Below are 17,556 nucleotides of genomic sequence, written 5' to 3' on the forward strand. Positions count from 1 at the left end.
GGGCCCAGGGCATGACTGGAACGACTCCCTGGGTTACCACGACAGGAATTGCTGACTTTAGTGTGCCTTTCATAGGATCGTGCAAGGGGGAAGAAAAGGGCTCAACTTGCTGCCAGTTTCTTGGGCAAAACTTGGAAATCGACTTGATCCTGTACCTCTTCCAGGTCATGGCAATTTAGTCAGTCTCTGGACTGGAAACATTTTGCTCTCTTTTCCTTGGCTTCTTCCCAAGTAAACTGCAGTAGCTATTTCCCTGTAAATATTGCATATAGTGACGTCAGTCTAAAAGGTGTTTAAAAGCATATTTGAGAAATGGGTCTTGTGACAGGCAATATTCTCAGCCTTTGGGATGAAACAACAATCAGGAAGTAGCACAGCCCACCTGAGATCTGAAAGAAACTAGACTCATCAGTACCACACAGGGCCCTCACTTTGGATGTCTTAAGAAGGTCAAGAACAAAGGAAATCATCTGGGTTTCCGGCAAATCCAGGAATCTGGGCTCATGGGTGAGTCCTCTGAGGGAAGACTCCCTCTAAGAGCATAAGTGGATGTGTGTGCTGGGCAGTGCCAGACAACAGGCTGATCTCAGGTGTCAGGTCAGGAAGCTAGAACATAAGCAGCCCTTATTGGATAAGAACAGCAGAAGGCGAAATCTGCGGAAACACTTTTCTATTCATCTGAACCAAACGGTGAGAGCACACAGCAGCTTTTTCGGGGCAGCATACAGGTCAAGTGGGAGCATGGTTTAGGACCTGCTTTCCACTCCTAAGTTTCCTCATTTATGCATAGCCACCACTTCCTTCCTCCCTTTCCCCCACTCCTCTTCCCCCTCCTCCTCTCTCTCTCATTCACTCTCTCTGTCTCTCTCACACACACACACACATACACACGCGCATACATGTCTTGTGCCCCTCAGGAACTGGCTTTATTTTAGTTTAAGAAAAGTGGGGAATGATTGACTAGAGAAATATTTCTCCACTTTTTTTCATCAATAGCCACCTACAGAGAAAAATTAAGTTAAACGAAAAATGGAGTTCAGAGGGCCACAAATGATGGTACTATGTAAGTTTTTTTATTCCTCCTCACTAGCACCAATTTTCTCTCCCTGAAAATGCATGGAACGGAGGGAAGGAGATGACCATGTTTCTTGCCTGCATCTTATTCCCTGCATACATCCACAGGTCCATTGTTGTTGGCATGGTGCAGCACGACACCTGAAGGGCCAGGAGACCATAGCCATCCTTGGATCAAGTCGGGAGCTGGTGGTGGCAGATGGGTAGTCTGTGCTTGGAAATTCAGCTCTCCATAGAGCCAGGAGTCCAAATTATGTTTCTTAGATACTAGTACCTGTTTGGTTGCCCTGCTGATAACTCCTTGAGAACTATCTCCCTATTCCAACTAAATTAGAGTGTAGGCCTTTCAAGCCACAGAAATAGTAAAAAGAAAATAAATCAAAACAAAACAAAAACTACTGTGTACTTATCAAGGGAGAAAGAATACATAACATTCTCATTCTATTTATAGTGTATAGATCAGTTATTCTAATGCTTTGAATGAAAAATGAAGGAAGGCATTGAAACAGAATCATAAATGATTTTCTTTCAGTTCAAGAACAGAACTTTCACATGTTATGCTTGTAAGTAGATCCAGCCAAGTGAACAACTTGGGCTGTGTAACACTTTGTTTAGTTTTCTGATGACCATCTTAGTGGTAAGAAAATATAACAGGCATTAAAACCACAAATTTGCCAAAAACATGAAGTGATGCAGTGTGAACAACACAGATAACCCTCTACATTGAGGCCCCTCTGTGTACTGTGCAGTGCTCTCCTCTACATTGAAGGCCCTCTGTGTACTGTGCAGTGCTCTCCTCTACATTGAGACCCCTCTGTGTACCGTGCAGTGCTCTCCTCTGCATTGAGGGAGCAGTACTCTCATTCTTGTCTGCAGTGGGCTAATTATTATTAGCTAGTCATACTGTTTCTTTATTGGTGGCTTATCATTTTCCTTTCTTCCCCTTTCCTCTCTGCATCCCATCTGTACAGATTAAGCTGTTTGTGTTCTTCCAATAACATAGCATAAGAGTTCAGAGATGTTAACAGATGATAGAATTTAAAAGAACTTGGCCAATCTGCAGAGGTTTAGCTTGAAGATTTGCGTTTCCCTTTCGTAAAGTGTATCATCCATGAAGACTAACAGGTCATAAACCTGAAAGGAATAAGGCATAAGAAAATAAAACAGATAAGATAGAAAACACCATTGGGTTTTGGTTTAAATGTCTCAATTTGTTGTTGTTGTTGTTGTTGTTGTTGTTGAGACAGAGTCTCCCTCGTCGCCCAGGCTGGAGTGCAGTGGCCGGATCTCAGCTCACTGCAAACTCCGCCTCCCGGGTTTACGCAATTCTCCTGCCTCAGCCTCCCGAGTAGCTGGGACTACAGGCGCCTGCCACCTCGCCTGGCTAGTTTTTTGTATTTTTTAGTAGAGACGGGGTTTCATCGTGTTAGCCAGGATGGTCTGGATCTCCTGACCTCGTGATCCACCCGTCTCGGCCTCCCAAAGTGCTGGGATTACAGGCTTGAGCCACCGCGCCTGGCCTCAAATATGTTTTTTAGCTGTAGCGATCCTATTTCTAGATCCACGCTTCTCTGCTTTCCCGGAAAGGCTGCCCTGAAAACTTACCACTGTTCAGTTGGCCACGTTTGGTCATGGGAGAGAAGGGCAAGAAAAGAAGAAGAAGTCATAAAAAGCTCACACCCCCACATCCCATTGTAACCTAGGGTACCATATGTTCTGGTTTTATGGAGATAGTCTTGGCTAATACCTTTTGTCCATGTCTAATTATTAATAGCGTTTCTTTTTACTCTTCAAAGTGTCCCAGTTTGCACAATGATCTAAGTCATCACCTTGCAAGTGAATATTTTTGAAAAAGTAAATTACCCAAGAATCATGCACTTTTTGATTCCTCTTTGCTTCTTGGTTGCATCTGAAGAGGGCTAGTCTTAATATCCAAGCAGTTTTTCCTTCTCTTTAGAAAAATCATTAGTTTTCATTAATATTAAAAGACATCAGATTCTTTTCAAGCTTTATTTTTTAAACCTCAATAAATACAGTAATGATCATTTTCAATGTTAAAAAATGAGTTATTTCTATATTACTTAGTGTTATCACAAAATAGAGTACATCAGCAGTATTTAAATATTCTGGCTTTGAAAATGTATATACACTGCTTTGATTATTAGCAAGTTTGTTTTCTTTATTTCAAGTGAGAGTGTTTGTAAAATAAATGATCTACTCTTTTAGGTAAGCGTAAGTATTATGAAGGAAGGTTGCAGTATTTAACACTGTCCATTTTGGAATACTCTAGAAGGATTTGAATACTGTTTTTGATTAAGTCTTCTTATCTGAGCTTTATCTATCATTAAAAGGAAGAAGAAAAACAAATACTTTCCAAATGCTAAGAGTTTATAAGAAATTTCCCATGGGGCATATACCTTGACTTCAGGTGGCCACCCTGTATTGTTTACTTTTAAGCATTTATGTTCTCTAGTGGAACTTCAATCTGAAAGTCCATCTGATAAGCACGTGAAATTGCTTTGATTCCTCAAGGAGATGGTTGGTCATTGTCTTATCCATGTTTGTTTATATTGTTACTATTTAGCTTCCCCCCACCCGCGCCCCAGCATGTTGCAGAGAATCTTATAAGGATTGATACATTGATATATATGGTATATATTGATATACTAATAGTCATACTATTGATTAGCATTGTGATTGTGATATGGTATAGATACAGCAGTTAGTTATACTGGGACTAAACATGAGAAGATGCTATTTTGAATGTCACTAATATTTTCCTTTTTCTTAGCCACTTTTATATTTTGTAGAAATATTTGGCATATAATATGAAACAAAATATTCTCTTCCCAGAGATCTTATAGGATTATTTGTTAAGGAGTGTTGAATTAGTCAGTTTTATTGAACATTACATATCACATATAAAATATTGAATATTTTATTGAATGCTAGATATTGCATAAATTGAATCATGAAAACTAAACAGCTTTGGGCACTTTATTAACTTTAATTCCTCTACATTTCTCGTTTGTTCCACAAAAAAGGCAGTCCACTGGAAATACATACACTAATTATTCAAATAAAATTTAAAATAATTCAGAGCAAAAAACAGAACGAGAAGAAACGTATTTTAAATCATCACAGTAACTCTAGAGAATGCTTTGTTTTCCACAAAATGTTTCAAATTATTTAATTAACAAATGACAATCTTATAATTTTTTAGAGTTTGAAATTCATAAACAAAATATGTTCATAATTTTTAAAACTTGCCTTTCTGGCCCTACCTGACATTTTAACTGACCCCAAGTAAGAGCCATTCTTAACTTAGAGACTCTGTCTGTATACCCCTTTGAATTGATCATTCGGATAAAGGAAGGTGTTTTCCTTTATCATAATTAACAAAGTTGATTTGAAAAAAATTGTGATCAAAACATGGTTCTAAAGGGAAAAAAAAAGTTGCTAAAATACAATTCATGAAATAACCATAGATTACAATAGTTATTTTTGTTTTGAGCATTGACTTAACATTGGTGGTTTGATTCTATTTGAGAATAACCACAGAGTTCCACAGTTCAGTAATCTGTAATGCCCCGAGGCATAAATCTGCATTATGTATAATGTGAGCTTGGTGTATAGGAGCTAGTGACTGAGAGGGAGCGAGCTTAGTTGGTCACCCAAAGCTGTCCACTTTACTCAATTTGTTTATTTCTCCTCATTGTTATTTGCACTAGCTCTCGTTAAATGTTACTGTATTTATAAGGGAGATTATGTGGCATAGTAGAAATTTATAAAGCTCTCAGGACACATCCCTCATTAAAAATATTCTATCTGGGTATTCTAAGAGGTGGTAGAAGCTTTTTAAGATAGCAGTAAGCTTGGGAATTATTTTTGCCCATTAACAGCCTGTTTGGTCATTAAAATCCTTCCTCCCTCTGCAGCAGGTCAGAGAAAGACAAAGGTGACCCCATGCCACACCAGCAAGCTGTTCCACATAGTATGTGGGCATTGGAGGCAAGCTGCACTTACTGTATCTATCAGCAACATCCAGTTCTTAACCTCCTTTCCCAGTGTCTCCTGGACTGTAGTTGATGATCACTTTAGAGTTTATAAGCAGAACGTTGAAGGACTTGAAGAGACTGAGACTTCTCTGCAATGGCAATGTCAGGCTTAACACAAACATAATGAAGCTAGAATAAAACAGCTACTTATGGATGAATGAGGAACAGAGACATGTAGTAACTGACACAGAGGCAGGAAATAGAAAAATGGAAGAGGAAGACATTTGCTTTCATCTCTCTAAAGTTTTTCCAGGAGATACTAGGAACTAACAGAATTATACCAGACTTTCCACCTATATAGTATTTATTTATAGGCTGTGTATATATCTAGGTTTAAGTTAACTCCTTAACTAATGCATAAAATGAGTGTATTTTTACACTTAAATCATTTCCTTTAATGTCTTTAGAAAGTTTTAAGTAAAAGGATTCCTCTGGATATTACTAAGGACAGGTACCGGAACCCAACTGATGTTTGTCAAGTTTCTGTGTCTAGGGTGGCTGAAGCTGGTAGCAGCAGCCCACACTGAGTGGTACAGACAAAGTCTATTGTATGTGCCCGTGTGTGTGTGTCTGTGTGTGTGTGTGTGTGTGTGTGTATGTGTGTGTGAGAGAGAGAGAGAGAGAGAGAAAGAGAGAGAGAGAGAGAAAGAGAGATGTTACTTTTACATACTACCACCTCTCCATTAGGGTATGTTCTATTATAAAGAACCCACTTGCAGAAAAAGCAATGAACTTCAGCATGTATTTGGCAATTTAGAGTAGATGCAACTTTGTCATCCACATAAGACAGTCAGCCCATTCAGAATACAAACTTTTGTGATAACCTGATAGGGCATGAAAATTCATAGGAAGCGCTCTAATGGTCCAAGAATAGAAGGAAGAAATATTTTTATTAGTTTCCCAAGATTTTGTTTCAGGACGCTAGAGATCATTGCCACCTAGATTTCATGCTTTAACTTCTCTCTCATTGAGTCACTCGTGATGCAACCACAAGTGTTGAATGCCACTTTAAATAACTACTTCAAGCCTACGCCACAGCAGTGCCAAGGACAGCCAAGTCAACCCGGTGCAGCTCCAGATGGGTTTGCTTGGTTGCAGCATCTGTCACTGCAACCAACCTCAGGATATTTGCACAGGAGAGGAAGAATCCTAGCCTTCAAGTCATCATTTTAGCTTTAATCAATATACTATCTAGAGCTCAATTTGGAATATTGAAGGGCAGTTGTCCCATCTGGTGTCATCTAAGTTAAGTTCTCAACCAAATGGATTCTTCAAATATAGATTTTGTAAAACATTCAAATTTTAGTTTGTATCTTAGAATTGCATTTGTTTCTGGCAATATTTTATATAGGACTATCTAACTTGTATATTCATGTCATAGCATGCAGTTTTATTCAGGATTTGGTTGAATTAAAACATAAATCAATGAAACTATGAAGAACAGCAACAGATTCATGCTGTGATAAATTAGATGTATTTCATTAATACAATGGCAATTTTCTTTCACTTTGGGAAACTAGCAGAGACCCTACATAATATCCTTGAGGTGAGCAACCTGTTCTGTTTCAGAGCATGTTTTAGCTTACAGGCAGAAAAACATTAGTAGGTAATCTTATTTTCTGAAAGGTGATAATTTGCCATACTACAGATGGAATGAACTATGTATGCAGTGAAAATATGAAATAGTAGGCCAGAGTCTAGGATAACATGAATTTGCCATTCATATTTGCTATATAAAAAAGCTAACACAGTTTATTATATTTCTTAAAAGAATTCTGCAGGTGTGAAAATTATTGTGTTATATAAGTAAAGTTATTGCATTATGAGTAATATTAAAATTCAAAGCAAAAAAAAAAATCTGCTTTAAGTCCTAGTCTTTATTTTTCAGACCCTAGCTTATGAGCCATTATAAATATTTTAAATTACATGGAATATTTACCAAGTGTTAGTCACACACACCTTTTAAAAATAGTTTTATATACAGATTAGCCTGAGGAAACTTTAAGGCAGTAAACTGTTTTGATAGGCAGATTTTAATAATATATCAAGTGTATTTATGAGCTTAAAGAAATAAATATTATAATTGAAAAAAACTGTTTTGGATTCTTTGTTTACCTGCCTTGGTTATTTGGCAAATGCCAAAGCTTTGATGAGCTTTTCTCCCCTGTTGCACTTTGATGCATACATTTAAAAATAAGTGAGCATGAAGATCAGATGACAGGCCTTTGCTGTTTATCTGACCTGGCTGTGGTGGCGTGGCCTCATGGTGTACTTTCTGCGCAGAAGACGTTCTCTAAGGCACCATATTGCCACCAATGAGAATTTGGAAAATATGCAGATGTCATTTTCATTGCAGCACGGCCCAAATAAGGAAATGCCTTTCTTTCTTCCTTCAGCCATTATTTTATCTCTGCCTGAGGAGGTTCTGTTAATTTCTACATACTTGCTTCTTAGCTCCTGTCCCACTGCCTGCTCTGCTCAGAGCCCCACTGAGCCCCTCGAGAGCCCTCCTCACCTAGGACTGTTTGGGTTATACTTTACTGAACACCTATTGATTTTCTATTGAATTTCTTTGGCTCCAGTCAGACGTCACAATTCTTTTTCATCTGGTTGTAAATCTTTTCATGAGTTGATGTCTACTTAAATTTTCACAAAATTGAATATTGTAAGAGTCTGAATTGAAGAAGCTAGCTCACCCTCCACATGAATTTCATTTGGATTTTAACCTATAAAGGAGGTGTGTGTTTTTCTTTATCCTAAATCATCGGAGGCTGAGACAAGGTAGAATTTTCTCTCATCAACTCTTTAAAATCAGCATCTACATAATAATTTTCCTCTCCCTTTGAGAGAAGCTGCTTCTTCACCCACCGTCTGCCCTCCTTTAATCCGTGAACTCGGGCTGTGCAAGTTAAGCTGGTTTTACTTTCCACTTTCTCATAATAGCGTCACTATCCCCAGAGCCTTCTGTTTTGAGTAGAAATTTAACTCTGGGGAAAGAGACTGTTAATTGATACCTAATACAGTAACAGATGCTTTTCACAAGGCTGTATTAGCTTCTGTTTTCAAAGTCCTCTGTGAGGTATGGATACAACTTCCTAGTATCATCAGAGTGTTCTTGCAACCCTTACTATATCTTCTTGTTCTGAGACCAGTTCTTTTCTAACAATACTGCTTCCTTCCCAACCTGGGGAAGAAAAGGAACTTGTTCCCTGCAGGCCAGGTTCATGAAGTGAAAAGTACTTTCTCATGTCCCCTCAGTGATTAATATGACTTTCTCAAAACAGCAGGAAGGGAGAAATTTATATTTATATTGAGTGTCTGCTATGTGCCATACACTGAGCTTGGTGATTTTTGGTGTTGACTCTACAACTTTTTCTGTAAAGGGTCAGAGAGTCACTGTTTTCTGCTCTGTGGGCCATAAGGTTTCTGTTGCAACTATTCAGCTCTGCTGTTGTGGTGAGAAAGCAACCATGGGCACTATGGAAACCAATGGAAGTAGCTGGATTCCTATACAACTTGACAGCAGGTGAATTAAGCCCACAGGCCATACTTTGCCAACCACTACTTTATATCAAACCTATGAGAACACATCATTAATTGTATTACAGAGATTAGAGAGTTGAAACCCAGAAATATCAAATGTGTGTCGAGTGTCCCACAGTAATGCCATATTTGATATTCATACCCAATCTAGCCACAGCCTGGCTTTCCCACAGTTGTATTACTAGTTGTATTTTTCATTCCTTTCCCATCATTGTCCAATATTCTCATCACTTCTTGATATTCACTGAAGGCTTTGGTTTATCACTTAAAATCATCTTATACCCTACCCACTTGCTATCCCATAGGACAACAGTGAATCATAAATTCCACCCTAGATGTTTCACATTTTGAACTCTGTTAGCATATGGATAAAACTAGTCTGTCTTTGGGATCTTGAATACTATTTGCAACCATGGAGCCCCCTTCCATTTCCCACTAAATCTACACTTTGTCCCTATTGCAAGCTCTTTTACCTTTACTTATCCTATTCTTTTTCTACTGAGTTAGGACCACTGGATGCACTGCTGTGATCTAGACCTGGATCATCTCATGCTTGGACTATTGTTGTAAGTCATGAACTGGACATTTTCATTTCATTCCTGGCATCCCCCCTCAATCCTAATCCTTTCTCCATTTAGCCAACAGAATTAAGATATGTCTTTCTTGTGGGCCACTCCTGAATTAAAAACTGCAATGATTCCCCACTGCCTGCAGTCTAGTCCAAACTCCTTAGCATTGCATTTAAGATGCCTCACAACCCTCCTATATTACCACATGCCTTACCACTTCTCAAACACAGTGCCCCAGGTGTTGCAGACTACCAACCATTCCTAGACAGGTTGTTCAGTGAACTCAACAGAGTGTTTCCACATGGCTATATCCATCCAGAAGGGACATCATTTTTTTCTAGTTTGCACAAATGTGCCTCATATACCAGCTGCAGCCACACCTGCATGCACCTGGCACAGTCACACCCCTATGGCCACCACTACTTCCTTCTCTGTCCTTCTTTCTGTCTCAGCTCATATGTCATGCTCCTGTGAGGTCTGTCTGATTCTCTCTCTTACCTGTTTTCCCCTAGTTCTGTCTTCATCTTTGTAATCTCGTGATTTTGACTGTGCTGTGTTCAACTGCTCAGCTAGGTTGCAGCATTTGAAGAATCCGACCATGTTTCTTATCTTCAATTACTGATACCTAGCATAGCTCCTGACACATAAAGAACACTGACTGTGCCTCTGAATGGCACAGAAGGGCAGGAATAACAGCAAAACTAAATGTTTCACAGTATTCCTATTTCTCTGTGAAGACTAAATAGCATAGATAGAGGTTGGGTATCTGATTCTAGCGAGTAGACCTGAGTAATGCTGGGTTTGTTTTCAACAGTTTAAGAAAGCCGAATGTCTTCCTGGTTTTAAATGGTTGTACGTTTTTGATATTGGCTGAGAACCACAGATGTGGGTTTTACATTTTTACATTGTATAAACTCTCCATCTAAAATAGCAGTGTAGGCTGCTCTGTATGCCACAGGGTTTATGCAAAGAAAGGAATCAGGTGCTGCTGACAGGCAGGTTTGTGGATGCTTTGTTTTGCTTTGCAAGGGTTGCTCATTTGGTTATCTGAACTGTAGGCTCTGGGAACTATTGTCACAGGTAAAATGTAGCCTTTGTGTGGAGGAGAGCTTGATCTGACCCCCAGGGGATAGGCAGCCCTTCTACCACTGATGGCAGATGGATAGATCACTTATTTAGGTTCAACCAGCCACCCTTTACAGGACCTGGGCCCCAAGTGGGGTTTGTGAAGCAGGTTTAAGTGCACTGGTTACCAAATCATCTGAGTCTAATGAGACAGAACACCCCCACGTATAAGTTACATGAAGCAGATTTATTACTTACAGATAGGCAGCAAGGGACAATAGAAACCCGGAAGTCAGGACAAGCTGCATCTCCCAAGGCTCAGGAAAGCTGCCCAGGGCAGATGGAATCTTGTCTGCATGTGCCCTACTTGCACTACAGCTGAGGGACCCCGGAAGGCATCCTGTTCTGGGCTTTAAGAAACTAAAGCTTTGAAAGGCATCCCGTTTCTGCAGGAGACTGGAATAGAGCCCTAGCTGTTCTGGCCAGTCCCTGTTTCAGACGTTGCACTTCCAGCACAGTCTACAGTTATTCTAGAGAGCTACAGGCAAGAAAGGGAGGAGTCTGTGTTGGTACAAGGCCACCCAGGGAGCTGTCCCTCAGAGCTATCCCAGTACTCAGGAGAAGTCACAAATGTGGATAAGTCCAGAGTTTGAAACAAGATAGATCTCCGAGATAATGTCTTTTTGTGAGCATTTGAAGATAGTCTGAAACAAATAAGTTCTTTTTAAAACTTGTACGATTTTAGAGACAAGATCTTGCTCTTTTGCTCAGGCTACAGTGCAGTGATGCCATCAGAGCTCGCCGTAACCTCAAACCCCTGGGCTTAAGCAATTCTCCTGCCTCAGCCTCCTGAGTAGCTGGGACTATAGATGAGCACCACCACACCCAACTAATTTTTTTAAATATTTTTTTTGTAGAGACGAGGTCTTGTAATGTTGCCAGCCTGGTCTCAAACAGCCTCAAGTGAGCCTCCCATGTAGGCTTCCCAAAGTGCTGGTATTATAGGCATAAGCCACCATGCCCGGCTTTGAAAAAATAAATTCTTAATGGTGTAATGTGAAAAGAGGAAATCAAGAATCTTTATTTTTACTACAAAAGGTAAAAGAATAATAATGGTATCAGCTTAGGGGAACTGACTTTCATTGTAATCCAAAAAAAAAAAAAAATTCTGGGAACTCTTAAGTTCAGGATTTATATAAATATTAGGTATCTTTTTCTTTTTTTTCTCTTTTTTATTATATTTTTAAGTTCTAGGGTACATCTGCACAACATGCCGGTTTGTTACATATATATACATGTGTCATGTTGGTGTGCTGTACCCAATAACTCGTGATTTACATTAGGTTTATCTCCTAATGCTATCCCTCCCCACTCCCTCCACCCCCCAACAGGCCCTGGTGTGTGATGTTCCCCTTCCTGTGTCCAAGTGTTCTCACTGTTCAATTCCCACCTATGAGTGAGAACATGGGGTGTTTGGTTTTCTGTTCTCATGATAGTTTGCTGAGAGTGATGGTTTCCAGCTGCATCCATGTCCCTACAAAGGACATGAACTCATCCTTTTTTATGGCTGTGTAGTATTCCATGTTGTGTATGTGCCACATTTTCTTAATCCAGTCTGTCATTGATGGACATTTGGGTTGGTTCCAAGTCTTTGCTATTGTGAATATTGCCACAATAAACATATGTGTGCATGTGTCTTTACAGCAGCATGATTTATAATCCTTTGGGTATATACCCAGTAATGGGATGACTGGGTCAAAAGGTATTTCTAGTTCTAGATCCTTGAGGAATCACCACACTGTCTTCCACAATGGTTGAACTAGTTTATTGTCCCACCAACAGTGTAAAAGTGTTCCTATTTCGCCACATCCTCTCCAGCACCTGTTGTTTCCTGACTGTTTAATGATTGCCATTCTAACTGGTGTGAGATGATATCTCATTGTGGTTTTGATTTGCATTTCTCTGACGGCTAGTGATGATGAGCATTTTTTCATGTGTCTATTGGCTGCATAAATGTCTTCTTTTGAGAAGTGTCTGTTCATATCCTTTACCCACTTTTTGGTGGGGTTGTTTGTTGTTTTTTTCTTGTAAATTTGTTTGAGTTCTTTGTAGGTTCTGGATATTAGCCCTTTGTCAGATGAGTAGATTGCAAAAATTTTCTCCCATTCTGTAGGTTGCCTGTTCACTCTGATGGTAGTTTCTTTTGCTGTGCAGAAGCTCTTCAGTTTACTTAGGTCCCATTTGTCATTTTTGGCTTTTGTTGCCATTGCTTTTGGTGTTTTAGACATGAAGTCCTTGCCCATGCCTATGTCCTGAATGGTATTGCCTAGGTTTTCTTCAAGGGTTTTTATGGTTTTAGGTCTAACATTTAAGTCTCTAATCCATCTTGAATTAATTTTATATAAGGTGTAAGGAAGAGATCCAGTTTCAGCTTTCTACTTATGGTTAGCCAGTTTTCCCAGCACCAGTTATTAAATAGGGAATCCTTTCCCCATTTCTTGTTTTTGTCGGGTTTGTCAAAGATCAGATGGTGGTAGATGTGTGGTATTATTTCTGAGGGCTCTGTTCTGTTCCATTGGTCTATATCTCTGTTTTGGTACCACTACCATGCTGTTTTGGTTACTGTAGCCTTGTAGTATAGTTTGAAGTCAGGTAGCATGATGCCTCCAGCGTTGTTCTTTTGGCTTAGGACTGTCTTGGCAATGCGGGCTCTTTTTTGGTTCTGTATGAACCTTAAAGAAGTTTTTTCCAATTCTGTGAAGAAAGTCATTCGTAGCTTAATGGGGATGGCATTGAATCTATAAATTACCTTGGGCAGTATGGCCATTTTCACGATATTGATTCTTCCTATCTGTGAGCATAGAATGTTATTCCATTTGTTTGCGTCCTCTTTTATTTCACTGAGCAGTGGTTTGTAGTTCTCCTTGAAGAGGTCCTTCACTTCCCTTGTAAGTTGGATTCCTAGGTATTTTATCCTTTTTGAAGCAATTGTGAATGGGAGTTCACCGTGATTTGGCTCTCTGTTCATCTGTTATTTGTGTATAAGAATGCTAGTGACTTTTGCACATTGATTTTGTATCCTGAGACTTTTCTGAAGTAGCTTATCAGCTTAAGGAGATTTTGGGCTGAGATGATGGGTTTTTCTAAATATACAATCATGTCATCTGCAAACAGGGACAATTTGACTTCCTCTTTTCCTAATTGAATATCCTTTATTTCTTTCTCCTGCCTGATTGCCCTGGCCAGAACTTCCAACACTATGTTGAATAGCATATCACCCTCTCAATATGGTGAGAGAGGGCATCCTTGTCTTGTGCCAGTGTGCAAAGGGAATGCTTCCAGTTTTTGTGCATTCAATATGATATTGGCTGTGAGTTTCTCATAAATAGCTCTTATTATTTTGAGAGATGTTCCATCAATACCGAATTTATTGAGAGTTTTTATCATGAAGGGTGGTTGAATTTTCTCAAAGGCTTTTTCTGCATCTATTGAGATAATCATGTGGTTTTTGTCTTTGGTTCTGTTTATATGCTGGATTATGTTTATTGATTTGCATATGTTGAACCAGCCTTGCATCCCAGGGATGAAGCCCACTTGATCATGGTGGATAAGCTTTTTGATATACTGCTGGATTCAGTTTGCCAGTATTTTATTGAGGATTTTTGCCTTGATGTTCATCAGGGATATTGGTCTAAATTCTCTTTTTTTGTTGTATCTCTGCCAGGCTTTGGTATCAGGATGATGTTGGCCTCATAAAATGAGTTAGGGAGGATTCCGTCTTTTTCTATTGATTGGAATAGTTTCAGAAGGAATGGTACCAGCTCCTCCTTGTACCTCTGGTAGAATTCAGCTGTGAATCCATTTGGTCCTGGACTTTTTTTGGTTGGTAGGCTGTTAATTATTGCCTCAATTTCAGAGCCTGTTATTGGTCTATTCAGGGATTCAATTTCTTCCCGGTTTAGTCTTGGGAGAGTGTATGTGTCCAGGAATTTATCCATTTCTTCTAGATTTTCTAGTTTATTTGCATAGAGGTGTTTATAGTATTCCCTGATGGTAGTTTGTATTTCTGTGGGGTCAGTGGTGATATCCCGTTTATCATTTTTTATTGCATCTATTTGATTCTTCTCTCTTTTCTTCTTTATTAGTCTTGCTAGCGGTTCATTGATTTTGTTGATCTTTTCAAAAAACCAGCTCCTGAATTCATTGATTTTTGAAGGGATTTTTGTGTCTGTATCACCTTCAGTTCTGCTGTGATCTTAGTTATATCTTGCCTTCTGCTAGGTTTTGAATGTGTTTGCTCTTGCTTCTCTAGTTCTTTTAATTGTGATATTAGGGTGTCAATTTTAGATCTTTCCAGCTTTTTCTTGTGGGCATTTAGTGCTATAAATTTCCCTCTACACACTGCTTTAAATGTGTCCCAGAGATTCTGGTATGTTGTGTCTTTGTTCTCATTGTTTCAAAGAGCATCTTTATTTCTGCCTTCATTTCGTTATGTACCCAGTGGTCATTCAGGAGCAGGTGGTTCAGCTTCCATGTAGTTGAGTGGTTTTGATTGAGTTTCTTAATCCTGAGTTCTAGTTTGATTGCACTGTGGTCTGAGAGACAGTTTGTTTCAATTTCTGTTTTTTTACATTTGCTGAGGAGTGCTTTACTTCCAACTATGTGGTCAACTTTGGGATAAGTGTGTTGTGGTACTGAGAAGAATGTATATTCTGTTGATTTGGGGTGGAGAGTTCTGTAGATGTCTATTAGGTCTGCTTGGTGCAGAGTTGAGTTCAATTCCTGGATATCCTTGTTAACTTTCTGTCTCATTCATCTGTCTAATGTTGACAGTGGGGTGTTGAAGTCTCCCATTATTATTGTGTGGGAGTCTAAGTCTCTTTGTAGGTCTCTAAGGACTTGCTTTATTAATCTAGGTGCTCCTCTATTGGGTGCATATATATTTAGGATAGTTAGCTCTTCTTGTTGAATTGATCCCTTTACCATTATGTAATGGCCTTTTTTGTCTCTTTTGATCTTTGATGGTTTAAAGTGTGTTTTATCAGAGACTAGGATTGCAACCCCTGCCTTTTTTTGTTTTCCATTTGCTTGGTAGATCTTCCTCCAACCCTGTATTTTGAGCCTATGTGTGTCTCTGCACCTGAGATGGGTCTCCTGGATGCAGCAAATTGATGGGTCTTGACTCTATCCAGTTTGCCAGCCTGTGTCTTTTAATTGGAGCATTTAACCCATTTACATTTAAGGTTAATATTGTTATGTGTGAACTTGATCCTGTCATTATGATGTTAGCTGCTTATTTTGCTCGTTAGTTGATGCAGTTTCTTCCTAGCATCGATGGTCTTTAGATTTTGGCGTGTTTTTGCAGTGGCTGGTACCGGTTGTTCCTTTCCATGTTTAGTGCTTCCTTCAGGAGCTCTTGTAGGGAAGGCCTGGTGGTGACAAAATCTCTCAGCATTTGCTTGTCTGTAAAGGATTTTATTTCTCCTTCACTGATGAAACTTAGTTTGGCTGGATATGAAATTCTGGGTTGAAAATTCTTTTCTTTAAGAATGTTGAATATTGGCCCCCACTCTCTTCTGGCTTGTAAAGTTTCTGCTGAGAGATCTGCTGTTAGTCTGATGGGCTTCCCTTTGTGGGTAACCCGACCTTTCTCTCTGGCTGCCCTTAACAGTTTTTCCTTCATTTCAACTTTGGTGAATCTGACAATTATGTGTCTTGGAGTTGCTCTTCCCGAGAAGTATCTTTGTGGTGGTCTCTGTATTTCCTGAATTTGAATGTTGGCCTGTCTTGCTAGGTTGGGGAAGTTCTCCTGGATGATATCCTGCAGAGTGTTTTCCAACTTGGTTCCATTTTCTCCATCACTTTCAGGTACACCAATAAGACATAGATTTGTTCTTTTCACATACTCCCATATTTCTTGGAGGCTTTGTCCATTTCTTTTTACTGTTTTTTCTCTAAACTTCTCTTCTCACTTCATTTCATTCATTTGATCTTTAATCACTGATACCCTTTCTTCCAGTTGATCGAATCAGTTACTGAAGCTTGTGAATTTGTCATGTAGTGCTGTGTCATGGTTTTCATGTCTATCAGTTCATTTATGAACTTCTCTGCATTGGTTATTCTAGTTAACCATTCCTCAAATCTTTTTTCAAGGTTTTTAATTTCTTTGCACTGGGTTCGTAATTCCTCCTTTAGCTCAGAGAAGTTTGATTGTCTGAAATCTTCTTCTCTCAACTCGTCAAAGTCATTCTTCATCTGGCTTTGTTCTGTTGCTGGTGAGGAACTGCGTTCCTTTGGAGGGGGAGAGGCACTCTGATTTTTAGAATTTCCAGCTTTTCTGTACTGCTTTTTCCCAATCTTTGTGGTTTTATCTACCTTTGGTCTTTGATGATGGTGACGTACAGATGGGGTTTTGGTGTGGGTGTCCTTTCTGTTTGCTATTTTTCCTTCTAACAGTCAGGACCCTCAGCTGCAGGTCTGTTGGAGTTTGCTCGAGGTCCACTCTAGACCCTGTTTGCCTGGGTATGAGCAACAGAAGCTGCAGAAGAGTGAATATTGCTGAACAGCAAATGTTGCTGTCTGATCGTTCCTCTGGAAGCTTCATCTCAGAGGTGTAACCAGCCATGTGAGGTGTGATGTGTCAGTCTGCCCTTAGTGGGGGATGTCTCCCAGTTAGGCTACTCGGGGGTCAGGGACCCACTTGAGCAGACAATCTGTCCGTTCTCAGATCTCAAACTCCATGCTGGGAAAACCACTACTCTCTTCAAAGCTGTCAGACAGGGACATTTACATCTGCAGAGGTTTCTGCTGCCTTTTGTTTGGCTATGCCCTGTCCCCAGAGGTGGAGTCTACAGAGGCAGTCAGGCCTCCTTGAGCTTCAGTGGCCTCCACCCAGTTTGAGCTTCTGGGCTGCTTTGTTTACCTACGTAAGCCTCAGCAATTGCGGATGCCCCTCCCCCAGCCCTGCTGCTGCCTTGCAGTTAGATCTCAGACTGCTGTGCTGGCAATGAGGGAGGCTCCATGGGCATGGGACCCTCCAAGCCAGGCGCAGGATATAATCTCCTGGTGTGCTGTTTGCTAAGACCCTTGGTAAAGCGCAGTATTAGGGTGGGAGTGACCAGATTTTCTAGGTGTTGTGTGTCACGGTTTCCCTTGGCTAGGAAAGGGAATTCCCTTCCCCCTTGCACTTCCCAGGTGAGGTGATGCCTCGCCTTGCTTCAGCTCTTGCTCACTGGGCTGCACCCACT

Source organism: Trachypithecus francoisi, unplaced genomic scaffold (assembly GCF_009764315.1).
Source record: "Trachypithecus francoisi isolate TF-2019V2 unplaced genomic scaffold, Tfra_2.0 Lachesis_group7, whole genome shotgun sequence".
In the NCBI taxonomy this organism is placed as follows: Eukaryota; Metazoa; Chordata; class Mammalia; order Primates; family Cercopithecidae; genus Trachypithecus; species Trachypithecus francoisi.